This window comes from Apium graveolens, chromosome 8 (genome assembly GCF_009905375.1).
Source record: "Apium graveolens cultivar Ventura chromosome 8, ASM990537v1, whole genome shotgun sequence".
Taxonomy (NCBI): Eukaryota; Viridiplantae; Streptophyta; class Magnoliopsida; order Apiales; family Apiaceae; genus Apium; species Apium graveolens.
The window spans coordinates 34,825,020-34,846,575 of record NC_133654.1 but is presented as its reverse complement, the minus strand read 5'-3'; the positions used below and the strand labels follow the sequence as shown (position 1 = coordinate 34,846,575).

General features: G+C 35.9%; 1 non-coding gene across 1 annotated transcript; it reads left to right on the top strand.

The window, feature by feature from the left end:
* Window positions 1-11,167: 11,167 nt before the first annotated feature.
* Window positions 11,168-11,274, top strand: LOC141681155 (small nucleolar RNA R71). Its single transcript, XR_012558597.1, has one exon. It is a non-coding gene; the product is annotated as a small nucleolar RNA R71 (small nucleolar RNA).
* Window positions 11,275-21,556: the final 10,282 nt, after the last annotated feature.

Here is a 21,556-nt window from a genome sequence, read left to right as displayed (position 1 = left end):
AAAATTCTAAGTGGGAGAGGGAATTAATATGAAATCCCATGGTCTCCATTATTGGTTGTAGGTAATTTAACATAAAGACGAATATAAATTATATATACGTCACCCATCGTGGCATGTAATTTATGGTGTCTAGAATGTTATAGAAATTACTTTAACAAACTTCTTAAATTAATTATAAAAGGAATAAAATACGGATTTTCTTTATTTCTGATTTGGGGCAATTTTGTCAAAAACGAGTTCATCGAACTTGTAAAGCTGTGGGTTTTAAGCGAGACCGATGTGACTCCTCCACTACCTGGAAATCAAACCATTGATGAATATTGAATTGAAGTATTCTATTCAAGGCAAAATTACGAATATTGGAAGGTATACACGCCACCCATCGTGGCGTACCAAGTTCCATAGATTTCAAATAATTTAAGATTTGATGATGGTATACACTTAGCTATGAAAAATAATATAGTCCACCCCAACGTGGCATATTGTTTAGTAATAGGACCGAAGTAACATTTAAACAAAATTAGGTGGTATACATGTCACACATCGTGGCGTACCAGAAGCTTATGGTGTTTATATGTTAGTGCATTAAATTTTAATAATTGTTAGAGGAATCAATAGATCTTAATAATTAATGCACCCTTATTTATGTGATGTTTTTATGCATGATTCTCAGGATAAAATGGGCTTTAATCCACTATTCACCATACTTAAGGATAACAAACTTACCGGACCTAACTATATTGAATGGAAACGAAATTTGGACATTATGTTGACTGCTGAGGAGTACAAGTTTTGCACTTATGAACCCAAGCCTGAACAGCCTGCTGCTGATGCTCCTGAAGATGAGAAAGAGTATTATAAACGGTGGATTAAGGCTGATGAGATGTCGCGATGTTACATTCTGGCAGCAATGTCGGGTGTTTTGCAGCATCAACATCAGTCTATGGCCACTGCTTCAAATATGCTCTTTAATCTCAAGGAACTTTTTGGAGATCAGAATAGGGCTGCTAGGCAAGTAGCCATGAAGGCTTTAATGAACACTCAGATGGCTGAAGGCACACCTGTAAGGGATCATGTTCTCAAGATGATGTCGCATCTGAATGAGATAGAGATCCTTGGTGCTGAACTTGACGGGGAAACCCAGATTGACATTATCCTTATGAGCTTGTCCAAGAGTTTTGAGCAGTTCCGCTTGAATTACAACATGAACAAGAGGCAGTATAGTCTCGCAGAACTGCTGACAGAACTTCAGGCAGCTGAAGGATTATTTCGGCAGAGTGTTCAAGTGTATGTGGCTGAGAAAGGTTCTTCCTCTAAACCGAAAGGTATTAAGAAGAAGAAAAAGGCTCAGACACAGAAAGCTGTGAAGGCAGTGGGAGTTCAGGGTGGTGTGAAAAAGCCTAAGGGAAAGTGCTTCAGATGCAAACAGTCAGGTCACTGGAAATAGGATTGTCCTCTTCCTAAGAAGACAAACAATACTGGTATGTCTCTTTATCTAGTTACAGAAACATTTATAGTGGCTATATCTACGAGCACTTGGTGTGTAGATACATGAGCCACTGATCATGTTTGTAATTCTATGCAGGGGTTCCAGCTATCCAGAATGCTTAGAGATGGTGAGATATACATGTTCATGGGAGATGCTACGAAAGTAGCAGTAGTTGCAGTAGGAGTTATTCATTTATCTTTTGGTTCTGATAGGATTTTGGTTTTGAACAATTGTCTTTATGTACCTTCTTTTAGAAGGAATTTAATTTCGGTTTCTAAACTTGCTTTGGATGGTTATAATGTTTGTTTGGAACGTAATGTTTCTATTATGATGAATAAACGAATTATATGTTCTGGTACATTGCAAGACAATTTGTGTATAATTAATCCTAGTCAACCTGCACTGCAACTGCAATTTAGGGAATTGAACAACACATCTTCTAACTCTACTAAAAGAAAGGAACCTTCTAGTTTGAACCAAACATATCTTTGGCACTTGAGATTAGGTCATATTAACTTGAGGAGGATTCAAAGACTGGTAGTAGACGGGCCTTTAAGCTCATTGGCAGTGGATCCATTTCCAGTTTGTGAATCCTGCTTGGAAGGTAAAATGACTAATAGGCCTTTCAAGGCAAAGGGGAATAGAGCCAAACAAGTATTAGAATTGGTTCACTCTGATTTATGTGGACCCATGAATATCCAAGCAAGAGGTGGTTATGAATATTTCGTCACTTTCATTGATGATTATTCTAGATATGGGTACGTTTATTTGTTGCGCCGTAAGTCTGAGTGCTTTGATAAGTTCAAAGAGTACAAAGCTAAAACGGAGAAGCGACTTAATAAAAGTATCAAGTCACTACGATCAGATCGTGGTGGCGAATACTTTCTTGGAGAATTTAGGGAATATTTATCAGAAAATGGGATAAAATCCCAGTTAACTACACCAGGCACACCCTAGCAGAATGGTGTAGCAGAGAGAAGGAACCAGACTCTTTTAGAGAGTGTTAAATCGATGATGAGTTATTCGGATTTACCCAAGTCGTTTTGGGGACATGCCTTAGAGACAGCAGCTTATCTTCTGAACTTAGTACCTTCTAAGTCGGTTCCTAAAACCCCCTTAGAATTGTGGACCGGGGATAAACCGAGTCTAAGACATATTCGAATATGGGGTTGTCCAGCACATGTGCTGAACAAGAACGCGACTAAGTTAGAATCTCGTACAGAAGTAAAGTTATTTTTAGGCTACCCCATGGGAACGAAAGGATATTTATTTTATAGTCCGAAGAATCGGGATGTCATTGTTAGCACCAATGCAAGATTCTTGGAGGAGGACTATATAATGAATCACAAACCCATGAGTAGTGTCGTTTTAGAGGAACTAGTGGGAGGGACAAATAATACCCATGAAGCTGTAGTACAAGTAGAACAACCACAACATAATGTACAACCTGTCACTAATACCGCACCAGTGCCTCGTCGTAGTGGGAGGGTTGTTCAACAGCCTGATAGATTCATATTTTTGGGAGAGTCTTCAGACTTGGTCCCTGGTGAACGTGATGATGATCCCCGTACATACGAAGAGGCAGTACAAGACAAAGATGCAGATCTTTGGCAAAAGGCGATGAAATCTGAGATAGAATCAATGTATTCTAATCAGGTCTGGGAGCTCGTGGAACCACCCAAAGGTATAAAACCTATTGGATGTAAGTGGATCTACAAGAAAAAGAGGGGATTAGATAAAAAGGTGAAAGCCTGGAAAGCAAGACTTGTTGTGAAAGGGTATACTCAGAAAGAAGGTATCGATTATGAGGAAACCTTTTCACCGGTAGTCATGCTTAAGTCAATCCGTATTCTTTTATCTATAGCAGCTCATCTCGATTATGAGATTTGGCAAATGGATGTCAAGATAGCTTTTCTTAATGGAAGTCTTGAAGAAACCATCTATATGCAGCAACCAAAAGGATTCATTAAGGAAGGCCAAGAGCATCTGATATGTAAGCTTAAGAGGTCTATTTATGGACTTAAACAAGCTTCTAGAGACTGGAATATTCGTTTTGATCAGGCAGTCCAGTCATATGGATTTGATCAAAGTTCAAGCGAATCGTGCGTGTATAAGAGAAGTGAAGGTAATGCAGTGGTTTTTCTAGTACTATATGTAGATGATATTTTACTCATTGGAAACAATGTTGAGATGTTGTCATCAGTAAAGGCATGGTTATTCAAACAATTTGACATGAAGGACTTAGGTGAAGCGGCATACATCCTTGGGATCAAAGTTATAAGGGATCACAAGAAAAGGATGTTGGCTTTATCTCAAGAGCCCTACATTCATGAAGTATTAGCTCGTTTTAACATGCAGAACTCCAAGAAAGGTTTTTTACCTTTTAAGCATGGAGTTGCTCTATCTAAGAAGCAGTGTCTTTCGACACCTAAGGATATATAGAGCATGAAAGCAGTTCCTTATGCTTCAGCATGTGGAAGCTTAATGTATGCTATGTTATGTACGAGGCCTGACATCTGCTTTGCTGTAGGCATGGTTAGTAGATATCAGTCGAACCCAGGTCAGGAACATTGGAGTGCAGTAAAAACTATACTCAAGTACCTGAGAAGGACTAAGGAGTATATGTTAAACAGCTAAATATATTGAACGTAAGTATCATCTCATACGAGGAATCGTAAAGTGAGGGGATATAGTTGTGGCTCACATATCATCAGAAGACAACCGAGCAGATCCTTTCACAAAGAGCTTGCCAACCAAGGTTTTTAACAAGCATGTGGAAGCGATAGGAGTCAGATGGATGGACACATAGATTTTTATGTAATAGTGGATTAAATAAACACTGATGTACACATAGAATATTTTGAGTATAAGTGGGAGATTGTTAGTGTATACTGAAAATATTTATTTGAAGTATGTACATTTATTTTTGGCCAGTTTATTTGAGAATCATTTGAATGTTTACATGTTGTCTAATATTATATATTATGAACAATCTAGTATGAAATGGGATACAGAATATTAGATTGTTAAATACTGTTATATAATATAATAAGGTTCACAGCACAGGTGGTGTTGGACAATCCACTGGTATGGCTGTAGTATTATTTAGATTAGTTTATATTGACTAATAAATAATACTAGTATACTTTGTGTATATTGAACATGATCAAATTTAGAATTGTTCCCTTAATACTGATTAACAAGGAGAACTAAGATTCTATGTTATTATTAATGCTTAGGTTCTTAATCTGGAAATAGTAATTGACACATGTATATTATTTACATGCTTTGATTTATATATGAAATATTTTTTTTGAATTATATCATTATATTTTGGGTGATGGAATTATATACATGGTGGATATTATTTATTGAAGGAATCCATGTCCTGATAATATTCGGGTTAATGATGTCCCCTTGAAAGCTCAAAAAGATTTAATTATGTGAAACCCTACAGGTGGAATTTATTCTGGCATAATTAAATAAAGGTTGAGTGGATGATCAAGGATAAAAGATATTAATTAAATAAATTATCAGTAATTTATTTAATTAATGGACATATGATATTTTAAACATGGGGAATTTAATAAGCAAATAATATTGGAACCGAATTAATTAAATTACGGTATTAGGAAAGGTAGTGCAAATATTAATTCTTTAGTGGATTGAATTAATATTTAATTACATTGGGCTAGGCTCAAGATGTAATTAGAAGGCCCAACCTAATTATCCATGGTCCCTATTGTAGCCTATATATATTCTTATTCTCTTCTTTCTTGGGATTGGGTGAAAACAGATTGTAGCCACCAAGGAGCAAGAAGAGAGGATAACTTGAGAAGACGGAGGCCACACTTCGCTCAAGGGAATTTGGGAATACAATAGAAGAGTGTGGAATCAACCATTAACAAGGTAATCCTCTTTTCGTAATCTTTATCGTAAAACGTAGTAACACCCTAAGTCCGTGGTTCCCAACATATACTTCATTTCGAAGTTATACTAGTGGGTTTAGTTTTGAGTTGGAATTTATTGAAAAGAGTTTTAAAAGAAAGTGACAAATTTATTTGTGGAATTTGGATTTCTTGTTTCTAGAACTGTAACCTTAAAAGATGTTGGATTAGTTTGGGGTCATAAATGATAAATATCTTCCGCTGGCATTTGTTTATTGATTAAACAGGTTGATTTGGATTGAGGTTTTATAGTGACGACCAAATCCTCTGACCCCGGATTTGGGGGCGTTACACCGGGTTTATACTTTATATAAACTGACCAACTCTTGGTCTTACAACTTATACAACATGCTCTACTATAGCGTTAATATTCTTAAATAAAACACCTCCGGAATACTTCCGGGTTTTCATCAAATTGTACTGACCGATCCCCGGTCTAAAATATACTGTTCATATACACAACGCTACTCTCTAGCGTTATCGATTGAAATTCAGTAATCTTCATACACCAAAATCATTAATATATCGTACGATATTATATATCAAAATTCATAAAATATCAATACAACATCATGTATATATCATAATTATTTGAAAAACAAACACAACACAACAGTTTTAAAGAGGTAGGGTTTGAAAACTTGCCTGGAGTTCGAGATACGTTTTCCGACTTCCTCTCGTTCCGGGTTTTCTAATCAACAAATATCATAAACTTAATCAGTCTTCCTTATCCCATCACCGACTTATATTTATACTAAGTACAATACTTCATATTTCTTAATATTCGACCGACTCGAAATAAGTATCAATCCTTGGTCGAAACGGACGGTCAAAGTGGTCTTCTAGAGTTGACTTTACCGACTGTTACTATTACGCGACTCACAATCTAACATTTTTTATAAATAAAAAAATTAATATTTTAATTCGAAACCACTGTTAGGGCGAAAACACGCGCTAATATTCACGCAAGTATACGCGTTCACAAGTAGTATAAGATATAAATCAGATTCATTCCCACAGAGACTGATTTAGGTTAAGTTCAATTTATGCACCTATGCAACAATGTATGGTTCTGGCTCAATGCTAAGACAAATAACAAATTGGGTTTTGATTAAACTAAGAGATTATACTAAATAACATTAACTAAGAGAATTGAGGTTGAATTACTATATATGACAAACATGGGATTCTAACTTCATTCAATAGCCTTTTCATTCTTAACCTTAGCATGTGATGGTGATGACACTAATCAGATAACACGAAACTGATAAACGCCAACTTTCGTTGCAGAGTACCATTCCACCAGAAATCCACAAAAGTGATAGAAGCTGAATAGGCACCAATTATATTGAGACCCTATATGTCTATAGAATTTGACAACATAACAGTTTAAGCATAAGTTATCCATCTTGATTACATAGGGCAAGTAAAACGGTTAGAGTTACCTACGAATCATGCATACACATACATGAACCTATGCTAGCATGACAAGTTCTAAACCTCTATATTCACGGTCGCTTCAATAGAGATTAACACGCTATCTTATATGTTAGCTATGCACATAAGACGAATAAGTACAACCAATACTAGGATATCAATCAATCACCACACACCAATATATCAAAATAAATTAACTATAGAAATCCATAAGTAAATCGGCTAGAACCCCATGATAACGATTAGTTCATAATCGAACTCATCGTCACCATGGGTTCCAATGAAAGCATGGTATAAACAAGGTCTTAATAAACTGAATAATAATTAAAGTATGAATAAACGAGATCTAGGTTCAACAAGAACGAAAACGAGCATCCAAAGTTACAACTAATTCAAAGAATCACAAGTTGAAAACAAGATCTTCTTTTTCGGAGTTGTTCTGTGCTTCTAGGTCTTCTCCTTGGTATCCCAATCTTCCCGGATGATGAAAACCCTTTTTTTTAAGTATATATACGCCCCTAGTGGACCTGGACCCTTAAAATCGTCAAATTCCACTCAAAAAAGGTTTTTTCAGCGACCAGCCGCGCCCTGAGCGGCCGCTCAGCTCTGCTGAGCGCGTGCTCAGCTACTGACTGGGAAAATATTCTGATGAATCTTATTTTGACCATAATTTGAGTTCTACTCATCAGAATTAGGTGATTCAACTACCCGCGCGAAGCTATTGAGATTCTCTATAACTTTAAAATGGCCTTGGCTTCCAATTCTGATCACTTTTCATCATATTTCCTTTAAAAGCTCTTTTCTTCATGTAACTGATACCTGAAATGCAATAACACAAAAACACATCAAAATACCAACAACTTGAGTTCAAAACACCAATTTAAGCTTGTAATAAAGCATTCCAAGTGGATATAAAATCCACTTATCACACCCCCAAACTTGAATCGATATTTTCCTCAAGCATAAACAGACTCAAAACTACAGAACAAACCTAATGCATGAATGCAACTACGTGAATGCAACTAAATGATAATGCAATTGATCCCCTCTGAATAACCATAACCAAATGAATAAGCTAATGCCTCTAAGAATGCAATGACTTTCAACAGAGCTCAAATAAATCCCACAAACCAACTCACAAACCAGAAACGTGCGTGTGTGGATGCTTAATAGATATACTCTCGATACTAGATCAATAACCATAACTTATCTATCATCGAAACAATCAAAAGTTTATAAACAGAATAGACAATAAACGCATTATGACTCACAACACCTCATTTCTACTAGAGTTATACAAGGATTCACACTATTATTGAACACATAGCAAAAATGCTTATTTGACCATGCAATGAATGAGGTCCCAAAAGACGTATGCAATAATACCCATGTAGCGAGCGTTAGGTTAGCGGATCCCAGACTATAAAAGCCTTAGGTCACTAGGCACAAAGTCCCCTAGAACTTAATAACTCGAGTATTAAAGAGCTCACTCTTGATCAATTATGCATAAACACATACTTTTTTTCTTTCTTTTTTTCTTTTTCTTTTTTCTTTTTTTTTCAATAATTTCTGAATGAGTGCGTTTCGTTCCATCTCATTCAACCCTAGACTACTCATAAAAATATAAGCCGGCTACTAGCCATTTGACGCCTAGCCTTACAACAACTAGCAATGAAATCCAAGTTTTTCTCCAAATAAAAAAATCAGTGTTTTTATGTCATTACGAGAATATCACAAATTCTAAATATAACAAAGTGATTAAATCTCAACAACAAACAAGTATGATCATGATCTAGATCAAAAGCAACCCTATAAGACTTTATGAAAATATTTGTTTCTGGCATGCAAATCAATTCATTAAGACTTAAACATCCCTCTATTCGTCATCACCACACTCAAATCAACATCAACTTATCAAATATCATAGTTCATCTTAAGGGATCATGCTAAATATGCATGCAAATGCAACTATATAAAATCACATAAAAATAAACAAATATGTCCTAAATGAACAATCATGAAAAAATATGAATGAACTACAACTAAACATGCAATATGAATCTATATGAATCTATATGGACACACACTACTAATCCTTACTTTATCACCCCCAAACTTAAAATTTTCAATGTCCTCATTGAAGGTAATAATAAGGATTTCAGGCATACCTAATTAGCGGGAGATTCACCCTCGTCGGGTGGAGGATCAGGTGGCCAATCAACCTCGCCACTAGTGTCTCAGAAAATAGTACCCAAAGCGTGTGTCAAATCTTCAGCAAAATGACGATGAATGTCGTGCATGGCCTCCATACGCCTAATTACTCGCATGTACTGCTCATCACCAACACCAGTCCTATCAACTACCTGCTGCACATGAGAAGAACCCTCAATAGGCACTAGAGGATCCGTTCGGCTACCCTCTACATCATCAAAGATATATCCCAACCCCTTGTCAGGGGGTGCACCTAAGAATGAATAACTCAAGTGATCTGGCCGTCGGTTGAGCTCAAATATGGGAGCTTCTTGAGTAAATGGTTCAAAATGCTCCTGAGAAATTTTCAGCTCTGCTAACCCAAGAGAATCGAATGGCACATCCAACTTCCTCTTCCATGGAGGTGCATTCAAAACCTACAGTTGCTCTACTTTAAAACACTCCTCTTTAGCTGTGGGTAACTTTATTTCCTTGAACACATTAAAAGTGACCTTTTGATCGTGAACCTTCATCGTAAGCTCTCCTTTTTGCACATCGATCATAGTTCGGCCTGAAGCCAAGAATGGTCTTCCCAAGATTATGGGAATCTTCTTATCTTCCTCGAAATCAAGAATTACAAAGTCAGCAGGGAAAAAGAGTTTATCCACCTTGACCAAGACATCCTCCACTATACGTCGTGGATAAGCGATGGAACGGTCAGCTAGTTGTAATGACATGTATGTTGGTTTTGGATCAGGCAGACCAAGCTTCTTGAAGATAGATAAGGGCATCAGATTGATGCTAGCTCCTAAATCACATAAACACTTGTCGAATGACAAGTTTCCGATGGTGCAAGGAATAGTGAAGCTTCCAGGATCTTTAAGCTTCGGAGGCAACTTCTGTTGCAGCACAGCACTGCATTCCTCCGTTAGAGCAACGGTCTCTAAGTCATCGAGCTTCACTTTTCGAGAGAGAATACCTTTCATAAACCTCGCATAGCTAGGCATCTGTTCAAGAGCTTCAGTGAAAGGTATGTTGATATGAAGTTTCTTGAACACCTCCAGAAACTTCTCAAACTGCTTATCCAGCTTTTTCTTCTGCAGCCTTTTAGGAAAAAGGAGGTGGAGGATAAATCTGTTTCTCCCCTGTATTACCCTCAGGAGGAGTGTGTTCCACAGTAGTCTTCCTTGGTTCCACCTCTACTTCCTTCTGCACATCTTCTTCAGCTAAAACTTCAGATTCTGGAACTTGAGACTTTTCAGGCTCTTCGTCTTGCTGAATTTGGGGGCTTACAACCTTTCCAGACCTTAAGGTGATGGCGTTCACCTGTTCTTCAACTTCCCTCTTGCATGGATTGGCTTCTATATCACTAGAAAGCTTTCCTGGTGGTCGATTCAATAAGGCATTAGCAATTTTCCCTATTTGGTTCTCCAAAGTCTTGATAGAAATAGCCTGGCTTTGGCATATAAGAGCCTGGTTTTTGCACATAAGCCTTAACTCCTCCAATTCAGATTTTTCATTCGAAGATAGACCTGCATCATTAGTTTGTTGTTGAAGTTGGAGTTGTTGTCTTGGTGTAAATTATTGCTGAAAACCAGGAGGGTTAAATAGCTTACTTGCAAACTGCTGGAATGGCTATTGCATCACATTCTGATTGTTGCTCCAGCTGAAGTTAGGATGATTCCAGTTGTTAGGATAATAAGTGGTAGGAACTGGCTGCTGCGATCTCTGAAAGTTGCTCATAAACTGAGCTGAGTCACTAGATATAGCGCATTGCTCTGTCGTATGCGCACCTGCACACAACTCACAAACACTGGTTATCTGCTTAACACCATAGTTAGCCAGAGAATCGATCTTCATAGACAACGCCTTTAGTTGAGCAGTGATAGCCGTAGCTGTATCCACCTCAAGTACTCCTGCTACCTTGCCCTGTGGACATCTCTGGGTTGGATACTGATATTCATTAGCAGCCATCAGTTCAATTAGATCATAAGCTTCCTTATAGCTCTTTGCCCATAATGCTCCGCCTGATGCTGCATCAAGCATGGGTCTGGACTGTGCTCCCAACCCATTATAAAAACAAGTGATGATCATCCAATCAGGAATTCCATGATGAGGACACTTCCTAAGCATCTCCTTGTAGCGCTCCCAAGCTTCACATAGCAATTCTCCCGTTTGCTGCACAAATTGAGTAATAGTGTTCCTCATTGCAGCTGTCTTCGCCATAAGGAAGAATTTAGTAAGGAATTTCTGAGCAAGATCCTCCCAAGTAGTAATCGAACCAGCTGGTAGAGAGTGTAACCAGCTCTTAGCCTTGTCCCTCAGAGAGAATGGGAACAGTCTCAGCTTCACAGCATCTTTAGAAACACAGTTGAACTTGAAGGTGTCGCAGATCTCAATGAAATCCCTAATGTGCATATTGGGATCTTCCATTGAAGAACCCCCAAACTGGATTGAATTCTGCACCCATTGAATTATGCCAGGCTTGATCTCAAAGGTATTAGCTGTGATAGCTGGCCGGACAATGCTAGATTGAATGTCATTGATCGTGGGCTGAGAAAAATCCATTAAGGCTTTCGTTCGTGTTGCTGGATCTCCCATTGTAATGAATACCTGAAACACAAACAAATAAACTGTGAAAGTAAAAGAATCCGAGTCAGTGAACTTTAACGACCACTGATGACAAGCACATAAACTAAAAATTAACACCGAGTCCCCGGCAGCGGCGCCAAAAACTTGTTAGGGCGAAAACACGCGCTAATATTCACGCAAGTATACGCGTTCGCAAGTAGTATAAGATATAAATCAGATTCATTCCCATAGAGACTGGTTTAGGTTAAGTTCAATTTATGCACCTATGCAACAATGTATGGTTATAGCTCAATGCTAAGACAAATAACAAACTGGGTTTTGATTAAACTAAGAGATTATACTAAATAACATTAACTAAGAGAATTGAGGTTGAATTACTATATATGACAAACATGGGATTCTAACTTCATTAAATACTTCATTCAATAGCCTTTTCATTCTTAACCTTAGCATGTGATGGTGATGACACTAATCAGATAACACGAAACTGATAAACGCGAACTTTCGTTGCACGAGTACCATTCTACCAGACATCCACAAAAGAGATAGAAGTTGAATAGGCACCAATTATATAGAGACCCTATATGTCTATAGAATTTGACAACATAACGGTTTAAGCATAAGTTATCCATCTTGATTACATAGGGCAAGTAAAATGGTTAGAGTTACCTACGAATCATGCATACACATACATGAACCTATGCTAGCATGGCAAGTTCTAAACCTCTATATTCACTGTTGCTTCAATAGAGATTAACACGCTATCTTATATGTTAGCTACGCACATAAGACGAATAAGCACAACCAATACTAGGATATCAATCAATCACCACACCAAGATATCGAAACAAATTAACTATAGAAATCCATAAGTAAATCCGCTAGAACCCCATGATAACGATTAGTTCATAATCGAACTCATCATCACCATGGGTTCCAATGAAAGCATGGTATAAACAAGGTCTTAATAAACTGAATAATAATTAAAGTACGAATAAATGAGATCTAGGTTCAACAAGAACGAAAACGAGCATCCAAAGTTACAACTAATTCAAAGAATCACAAGTTGAAAACAAGATCTTCTTTTCCGGAGTTGTTCTGTGCTTCTAGGTCTTCTCCTTGGTATCCCAATCTTCCCGGATGATGAAAACCCTTTTTTTAAGTATATATACGCCCCTAGTGGACCTGGAACCTTAAAATCGTCAAATTCCACTCAAAAAAGGTTTTTTCAGCGAAATCAGCGACCAGCCGCGCCCTGAGCGGGCGCTCAGCTACTGACTGGGAAAATATTCTTATGAATCTTGTTTTGACCATAACTTGAGTTCTACTCGAGGAGCTTCTTGAGTGCTTTTAATATTTATCATAAAAGTTTCATTTTGATAAAATGAATTTAATTAGGTAAAAAGTATTTCAAAAGTCCGGTCAACTATAGAGTTTTTCTATTCAAACCTCTTTCACCTAAACGCTGATATCTCTCAAACCGTTTACTCAACTGACGCACCGTTTTCGTATGCGTGATCTAGACAAAATTTAGAACACATTATTTGAAAATGGTTTTCTAGTAACAGAGGTGAAAATCCCGAAGTGGCAGTTTAATGGCAGTAGGTGTTCTTGGCGATCACTCCTTGCGCGACCTAGGCTCTGAAATTTTAAAGAGGTCTTCCTCACTGTAGAAGTAAGTTATTGACCAAGTTTCATGATTTTAAACATTGTGTAAGGGCCTCAATTATACCCTCAAAGTCAGCACTAGGTAGCAGTTTGGTTTTCTCGACTACGTTCACTAAAACGAGCTTTTCTCCTAATCCGTAAATCGTCTTGGAACGATCTTTATATGGTTGAAAACTAGAAAACAAGAACTTTACATCCATTTCCAGTGGTGTGTAAAAATATTAAAATTCCAGTTCGTATTTATTTCTTAAAATAGTCCTAAATATAAACGGACATTACGACGGCTATACGCGTAACGATTCCCGGTGTTAACTACGTTAAATTCATTGACAACGACTCAAACACCTATTTCTTCATATTTATTGAAGTATCAGTCCCTAAACTATATGAAATTATCACCAACATCAATCCATAACAATCAACCATCCAAAACCAACTTTTTACAATCCAACCTCAATGAACTAACATGTACTTAAACATAACTCAAACTTAATCTTATAACTCAAGTAAATTAAAGGGTGGATGATGTTTATACCTTCCTTGAAGCTTTTTAATACTTAATAAAGTCCTATTATCCTTAATGAAGCCTTGGTCTAGCTTTAGGAGCCTTAAATTTCCATGAAAAATCAAGAAAATAAGTTAGTGATTTTCGAAGTTACTATTCACCCTCAACTTCAAACATTTTTTGTAAAATTGAAAACTTCATGGATGGGATTGAATTTTTGTTCGTGACTTACCCATGATATGAAAGAGTTTTGGTAAAAATTTGGTAATTTTTGAATGGGTAGAATGTGAGTTTTGAATTTTTCTTTCCTCCTTGTTCTTGAAAATCAGCATTGTTCTTGAAGAGAGAGAGAGAGAGAGAGAGAGAGAGAGAGAGAGTTGATTGGCTTGGCTTCCTTTGGAAGTATTGGATAATATTTGTGATATGTATTGTGTATTTATAAGGTGTGTTCAACAAGATGCTTCTAATTCAAGCCTAGGTCTTAGCTTTCACACCACACTTAACTAGGCATTTTAATTATTAAACATGAATTCTTATTTTAAGAATGTTGTCTTTCACTTTATTCTTAATTTAATTAGCTAGCTTGGATAATTTACTGCTAATTAATTTGTATGGGATTTGCATGTCCTTGGTTCGTTTATTTATTCCCTTACATATTCGCTTGGTCATTTATTCGTTTTCGTAATAAATCTTCGTAAGAGATTCGCGAGGTAAATCCTTTCTTATAAATCCTTTATGCTTTGAAACCTTGTACTTGGATTTTAATTTATAGAATTCTAAATTCTTAATCGTAATGTGATTCTCGTATTCCTCGATAGTCCGTAAGATAAGGTCATTTTACAAAGTTCATTTTTTCTGAAAATGAATGGATTTTACATACACTCATTTGGTACGTATAATCACAATATCAACTCGGAATCTTAAATTAAAAACTTGTATATGATATGGTCACAAAAGTTTTTATTAAAATACAAGGTTACTATTTGTAAGGGTCTTTTACCGATGTCAAAAATTCGGGTTTTTATAGAGAAAATGGCATATAGTTTCTGATTTGTAGCTTGTTGATTGACTTCAATAGCCGCTAGCCTCTCTTTTATCAAATCTTGATTTGATTCCACATGTAAAATCCTTTTCATCAAGCCATTGTGCTTATTTGTATCTTTGACGGTCACAGAACGGTCAACAACTTCTTCTTTTAAATCTATATTGGAGTCTTTGAGAGAAGATATAGAAGAATGGATCCCTTTAACCAGTACAATTGTAGCTTTGACAACAGTCTTTAACTCAGGATTGGCAATGGACTTTATAACATGATCCACTAGAGTGTGAGCCATTTCCAAAGAAATCCTCTCATTTTCCATCCTCCATGAATGATTCCACTCATGTGCCTTGTGAGAATTAAGAGCAGCATGGGTAGATGAAGATCCAAAATTAGAACATTTAGAAGCCTCCAAAACAGCTTTAAGCTGTGCTTCATCGAGATCATCATCACCAGAATCATAATCAGTACTGTAGGCTTCAGGAATATCAGAAAGATCAGGAACTGGATCATCAACTTTGTCTTTAAATTTAAGATCAAGAATACTAGTATCCTGTGATGAACCTGAAATAAAAGAACCAGTAACACCTAAGTCTCTCTGTTCTTTTAAAGTGATCTCATCACTTCTCACACATATATTACTTTTAATAGTAATATCTTGCTTACTATTTTCACTCAATTCTACCTCTCCTTTTGCCAGTTTAGGAGACTGCCTCTCAAAATTTCTATTTTTCACTAAATCTTTTTCCACATTCTCAACAAAAAGGCTCAAATCACTTACAAAAAAAGAAATAATAGATGGAAAAGAAGAGTGGTCTACATTCATATAAACCGGGGTATCCTCATGCAAAGGTCTATTTATAATTATACTAACAGATAAAGTAGAGGATGAAGTAGAAGTAGTACCTTGAATGTTTGAACCCAATGGTGGAGCAGTAATTGGAGTCACCAAAATAGATCCAGTATTATTCTTAGCAGTAACCAGTTCAACATCAAGATCAGGATTTGATATGTCAGGATTGGCTTCATCAGGATCAGGAACAACCGCGTCAGTATTTGACCATATATAAGGATTTAAAAGTTTTTCTGTATCAGTACTTTGAACTGATGGTTCTTGTGTGACTGGAGGTTATGAAGTAGCTTCAACCCTTTGAGTTGAAGGTTCTTGTGGGTTTCCCTCAAAGATAGGGTCATTGATCATTGCTTCTAGTTGTGCCAAATGCTCCTGATGAGCTTTCTTCTGTTGAACATGATCTTGTATGTCTGCCTCTATAGAATTAGAACCACCTTGAGCAATGTCAGTAATTGTCCTTTGAATTTAAATGTTTGCACTCTCACTTTGAGAGAGTGGTTCTTGTGGGACTTGAGCTTTAACAGTCGCACTTTCACTTTGAGAAAATGATTCTTGTGTGATGTGCTCTTTACATGGAGATTGCAGCTTGGATTTCTTTCTCATGAAGACTGCTTTATCTTCATCCTTCCTCTTGCCAGATTGGTCAAGGCCAACTTATTTGGCTAACTCTCTCATCCTCTCAATTGATACATCAATGAATTTAGCCGGCGGTGAGTCAGGAATTGATGACTGATCAGGAATTAGAATCACCACAGCAGAAAGTGGTGTTGTAGTACTATTAGGATAAAGAGTTGATTAGTCAGGAGTAGCATGTAGTGTTCTCTGCATCCTGACTGTGTCTTTCTTGACTTGAAGCTTGTCAGCCAGCTTTACCAATTTCCTCTTTTTCTTTGGAGCAACATCTTCAACATCAGCCTGCTCACCTTTTTCTACAACTCCACCAACTTGCACATGTTTGACATTTAATTTGAAGATAATAGGAGTTTCATCACTGTCAGTATCTGATTCTTGAACCACATCATTCCTTTCAGCTCTTGTTTTTTTTCTACAAGTTCCCGTCTAACCCTTGAGCCTGATGATGTATATTTTTTAGAGCCAGACACTCTCCTATCTCAACCTTGTACCTCCTTTTCAATTGGTGTAGGTGAGACAACCCTAGAATCTGTTTGGTAGAGTGTTTAGAAACTGGGATACTTGGGTCAGGAACAAAGTGTGATGTGCCATGTCCCATAATATCAAGATTTGATATAGAATATCTATGTGGCAATACCCTCGTCAGGAATTGCAACATTTCCTTGGATAAAATAGTCTTTCCAATAATTTATCCTTTCTTTTGGCCAAATCATGCATAGATTTTAATGTTATTTTGAAAATCGAAATTAACTCATCAGCATCAAAAGAAATATCAGGCAAAAGATATGTAAAAATCAATTTCAAAAATCTAGTATACCCTATCACACTATCCTTATCACTCAATCTAGCTATTAGGGAATTGAAAGATTGTATTTCGATAATCGAATGCATGACCAAAAATGAGAGAATAACCTAATTACAAAGATACTGGAGGCAGTGTATCAAAGTTGAACACCTTATTACAAAAAGCATGACTGATACGATCAAAATAGAAGTTATATTCTTTCCTGAGCTTTATTAGAAAAGCTTCCTAACCTTGGTGAATTGAGTGCTATGAACAATTTCCCTGACAAACTTAAACAGATTGCTGGTAGGTGTTACCACTGCAATTTTACCACTCAATGAAGGTAGATGCAAAGCTTTCTCAATAACATCAACAATAATATCATACTTTTTGCCATCATTAGTGAAGATGATGGGTCCCTGGTTGGTTAATCTTTGGAGTAGTCCAAATCTATATGGTCTGTTTAAACCACACTTTTGATGGAAATGCTAAAGCCAAACCTATGTCACTCTGTTTAAGAAAAACTTGAACCATATGAAGATCAGGATGAATGTCAGTATGAGATAAAGGTGCTTTGAAATTAGTGGCATCAAAAGTACGATCATGAAGAATGTACTTAATAGAGGCAAGCTTGGAAATAGAATCAGTATTTGCCATTTTTGAAGATTAGGGCTTCATAGAGAAAATTTGGGTTTGAAAATTTTTGCAGAGAAAATGAAGAAGGTGAACAATTTATGTATATTGTGAATATGAGTAGTTTTGTCAAAAAACTGATAGAGGTAAAGCAATAAAGTAAGACAACTTACACACATGACAACTTTTAATTGGATGACATTATTAGTAGACCAGATAATGTGTTAAACTATTTAATGTTACATGACTTTTAAGGGACAATTGGGTGTTACTGCGCCTATTAACTAGCAATTACCTTAGCACACTATTTTGAATTACAAACGACTAACTATTTAAGCACAAAAATTACTCTCAAATATACTGAATTAAATCATATTAGGATTCTATTAGGTCCCAATATGTTTGCAAAAAGGGGGGTTGAATACAAACTATACCGTTTAATCGAATTTAATGCGGAATAAAAAAGTGAAACAAAATTCAAGTTAAATAAAACTATTATTAAACTTGAAAGGTGTTACAACAACGGTATCGTTTTCAAGGGATTAATCTCAAATAAATTATCACAAATCTAGAATAAATTCGACATGAACTTTTTCTATTTTTGCAATAAAAAGATCAAATGCTAGAAGCAATTTGAGATTAAGTTCTAGGGCTTTTGATCTGCTAGATAGTTACACAAGAACAAGAGAATGATTTCTAGTGGTTTAGATTTAACTTTGATTCCTAGAAATTGATAATCTTGAAGTGCAGTTGAGAGATAAAATATTTCTTCTGCGGCTGCTGTGTTCTTGAGTTGGTTGAGTGTATTCAATATGTTTTTTTGATTGTCTGCTGCTGTTGACATTTATAATTCAATCACTAGAATTGAATTGTGCTGGCAAGACAATCGGTGAGACAATCCGTTGATCTAGCAAGACAATCGGCATGACTATTGAATGAACTGGTATGACTTTCGGCAAGACTATTGAATGAACTGGTACGACTTTCGGCAAGACTATTGAATGAACTGGTATGACTTTCGGTATGACAATTGATTGTCATACCAATTTAAATGATTGTCTTGCTGAATTAATATTGAATATTAATTTAAAATCAATTCTGAAAATACATAATATTAATTCAGAATTAATTAACCAATTAATTCAACTAATCAATAAATTAATCTTTGCAGATATAATTTATTTTCTTAATTAAATTATATGACTTAATTAATTAATAGAGAATTAATAATATTCTTGAACAACAACCCTTCTTCTAAAAATCTTCTGAAATTATGAATCAATTCCACCACTTCAATGTTGACACTCGATGTACTGTCTGGTTCATGAGTGACTAACTTCCGTGACGTTTCTTCATGTATTGACTTTGATAACTTGATTTTCTTCAGATTAAATCCCTGTAATTATCTGATACCCTGACAAGATCTCTGTCACTTGATTAAATCCACAATCTTGATTTATATCACTGAGGCTTGATCAATTTCTTGAACTTCTTCTAGTGAATTAATTCCTCAAGTATGTAGATGAACATTGTTTCTGAATCCTTTGACAGATGTTACTTTGTGAGATCTCTTTGACGGTAGATCCACTATTTACTTGTTACATTCTTATTTGAGTCGAGTTAAATCCTCGAATAAACAAATAGGCTATGACATATACCTTTCAGATTCGATTACCTCATCAGGATTCAACTTATCAGGATTTGACATACCTTGTCAGGATTTGATTGTCCGTGTCAGGATTTAACTCACCTTATCAGGACATGGTGTGTCAAGATATAACTAGTACAATCAGGGTTTGACATGTCATTTCTTCTCATGGATGATAATTCAAAGTTCATGTATGAGCTTTGCAAAAATTGCTTCTGGTAATGGCTTGGTGAATATGTCTGTTAGATAATAAGTGCAACACAGAGGGGGATGAATGTGTTTTCTTGATTTTTATCCTTTTAAGCAGTTTGGATATGGTGTGTGAACAAAGCAATTTAATTGCCGAGATATTGTGTTAGAAGAATTTAAACAACAAGCACAATATTTCAAAACTCACTTAATTTGTATTAATTAAGTTTGTCTTGCTAGAAATTCCATGTTCTTAAAAATATAATAACTCGGCTTCTTCCTTGAGAGAGTACAAGAAAATTTAGATCTGTTTTGTTACTTCTAAAACAATGTTCCAGTGTTTACTTTATAGATTAGTAAACACAAGTTTACATAACATGCAAAAAGATATAATAAACCCTTTTCTAAGCTATCTCTGAATCTTTTTATTTTTGGCCTAATAAATCTTTTCAAATCTTGTAGGTCTGTGACCATCCTTTTTCAGTTAATCTTGGCCTTTAATTTTGTACTCTTCAGGCTACTTTTGTAGACTTTCTAATCTAAGTGAATAGATCATTTGTTGATTGATAATCTTGAATCTCTAACTTGTTTATATTACTGTATTTGACGTTCATGTCGAGATCTCCATTTTGTTCTATAGAGAAGTGACATCTCGATAAGTATAATGACTTATCGAGATCTCTGAGTTCTTTATAGGTGTTTTTGACTTGTCGAGGTCTCTAGGTTCTCTATAAGTGTACTTGAGTTGTCGAGGTCTCTAGATCTCTACATGTAGAAATGACTTGTCGAAATCTCTGAGATCTCGATATACATTTGACTTGTCAATATCTCTGAGATCTCTAATGAGAAGTTGACTTGTCGATATCTCCAATCTCCACATCTTCATTTGACTTGTCGATATCTCTGAGTTCTCTATATGCAGAAATGACTTTTCGATATCTCCAATCTTCACATCTTCATTTGACTTGTCAATATCTCTGAGACTTCTCTATAAGCCATTTTGGACTTCTCGATAAGTCATTCTGGAGTTCTCGAATGACTTCTCTATATGACTTGATCTGTGACTTATATATATATTGATTTAGAACATTTTTCATAAAAAAGATTTATTCAACTCCAAGTTTCTTCATTTTTTCTCTAAGGCATGATCTTTGCTTGATCTTCTTCTAGAGTTTATTTCTTAGGCTTTATACTGTTTACAGAAAAATACTCTAGTCTCATCCTCTAAGCTTTTTATAGACCCAAGAGATACAATACATAATATAGATTTAGACTATCATATAATTAAATCTCAGGGTCATCAATGTGACTTAGTCTTATTATTATATAGGCATGTCTTGCACAACAATCTCCCCCAATTAGTGAGAAGATTGCTTATCATAAATTCATACCTGATAACAAGACTAACCCCAAGTTAAAATAATTACATAAAAATAGACAGATTGACAATTACAACTTTTATACATTAGATGATTACATAAATTCAATAATTACAACCATCACATGAATTTCTCATAGCCTGGTTATTTCTTAATGAGGTCTTTTAGATTTACAAGCACTTGGAGTTCTTTTATTATTTCAATCCCTCTTAGAGCTTCAACAAGCTTGAGCCGATCATCCAATGAGTAACCATTTAAGTAACCAACTCCGAATCTTGAGAATCTTCCAACTAATATGTTAAGAAAGTGTCCACCCTTTGATATTATACTCAACCCCCTTACCTTAAGTTCATTAGACCTCTGCTTAAACATTTCTATTTCCCTTGCATATTTTCTGTCCCTTTTCTCTTTTTCAGCCTTCAACCTTGCATGTCTTTCATCCCTTTCCTTCAACCTTTGAGATATCACAACCTTCCACATTCTTGTACTAGTTTCCTTGTCCTTCATCAAGATGATCACTCTCATCAATTCTGTGGTTGAGAAGGTTTCCATTACTGTCCTGCTAAGTAA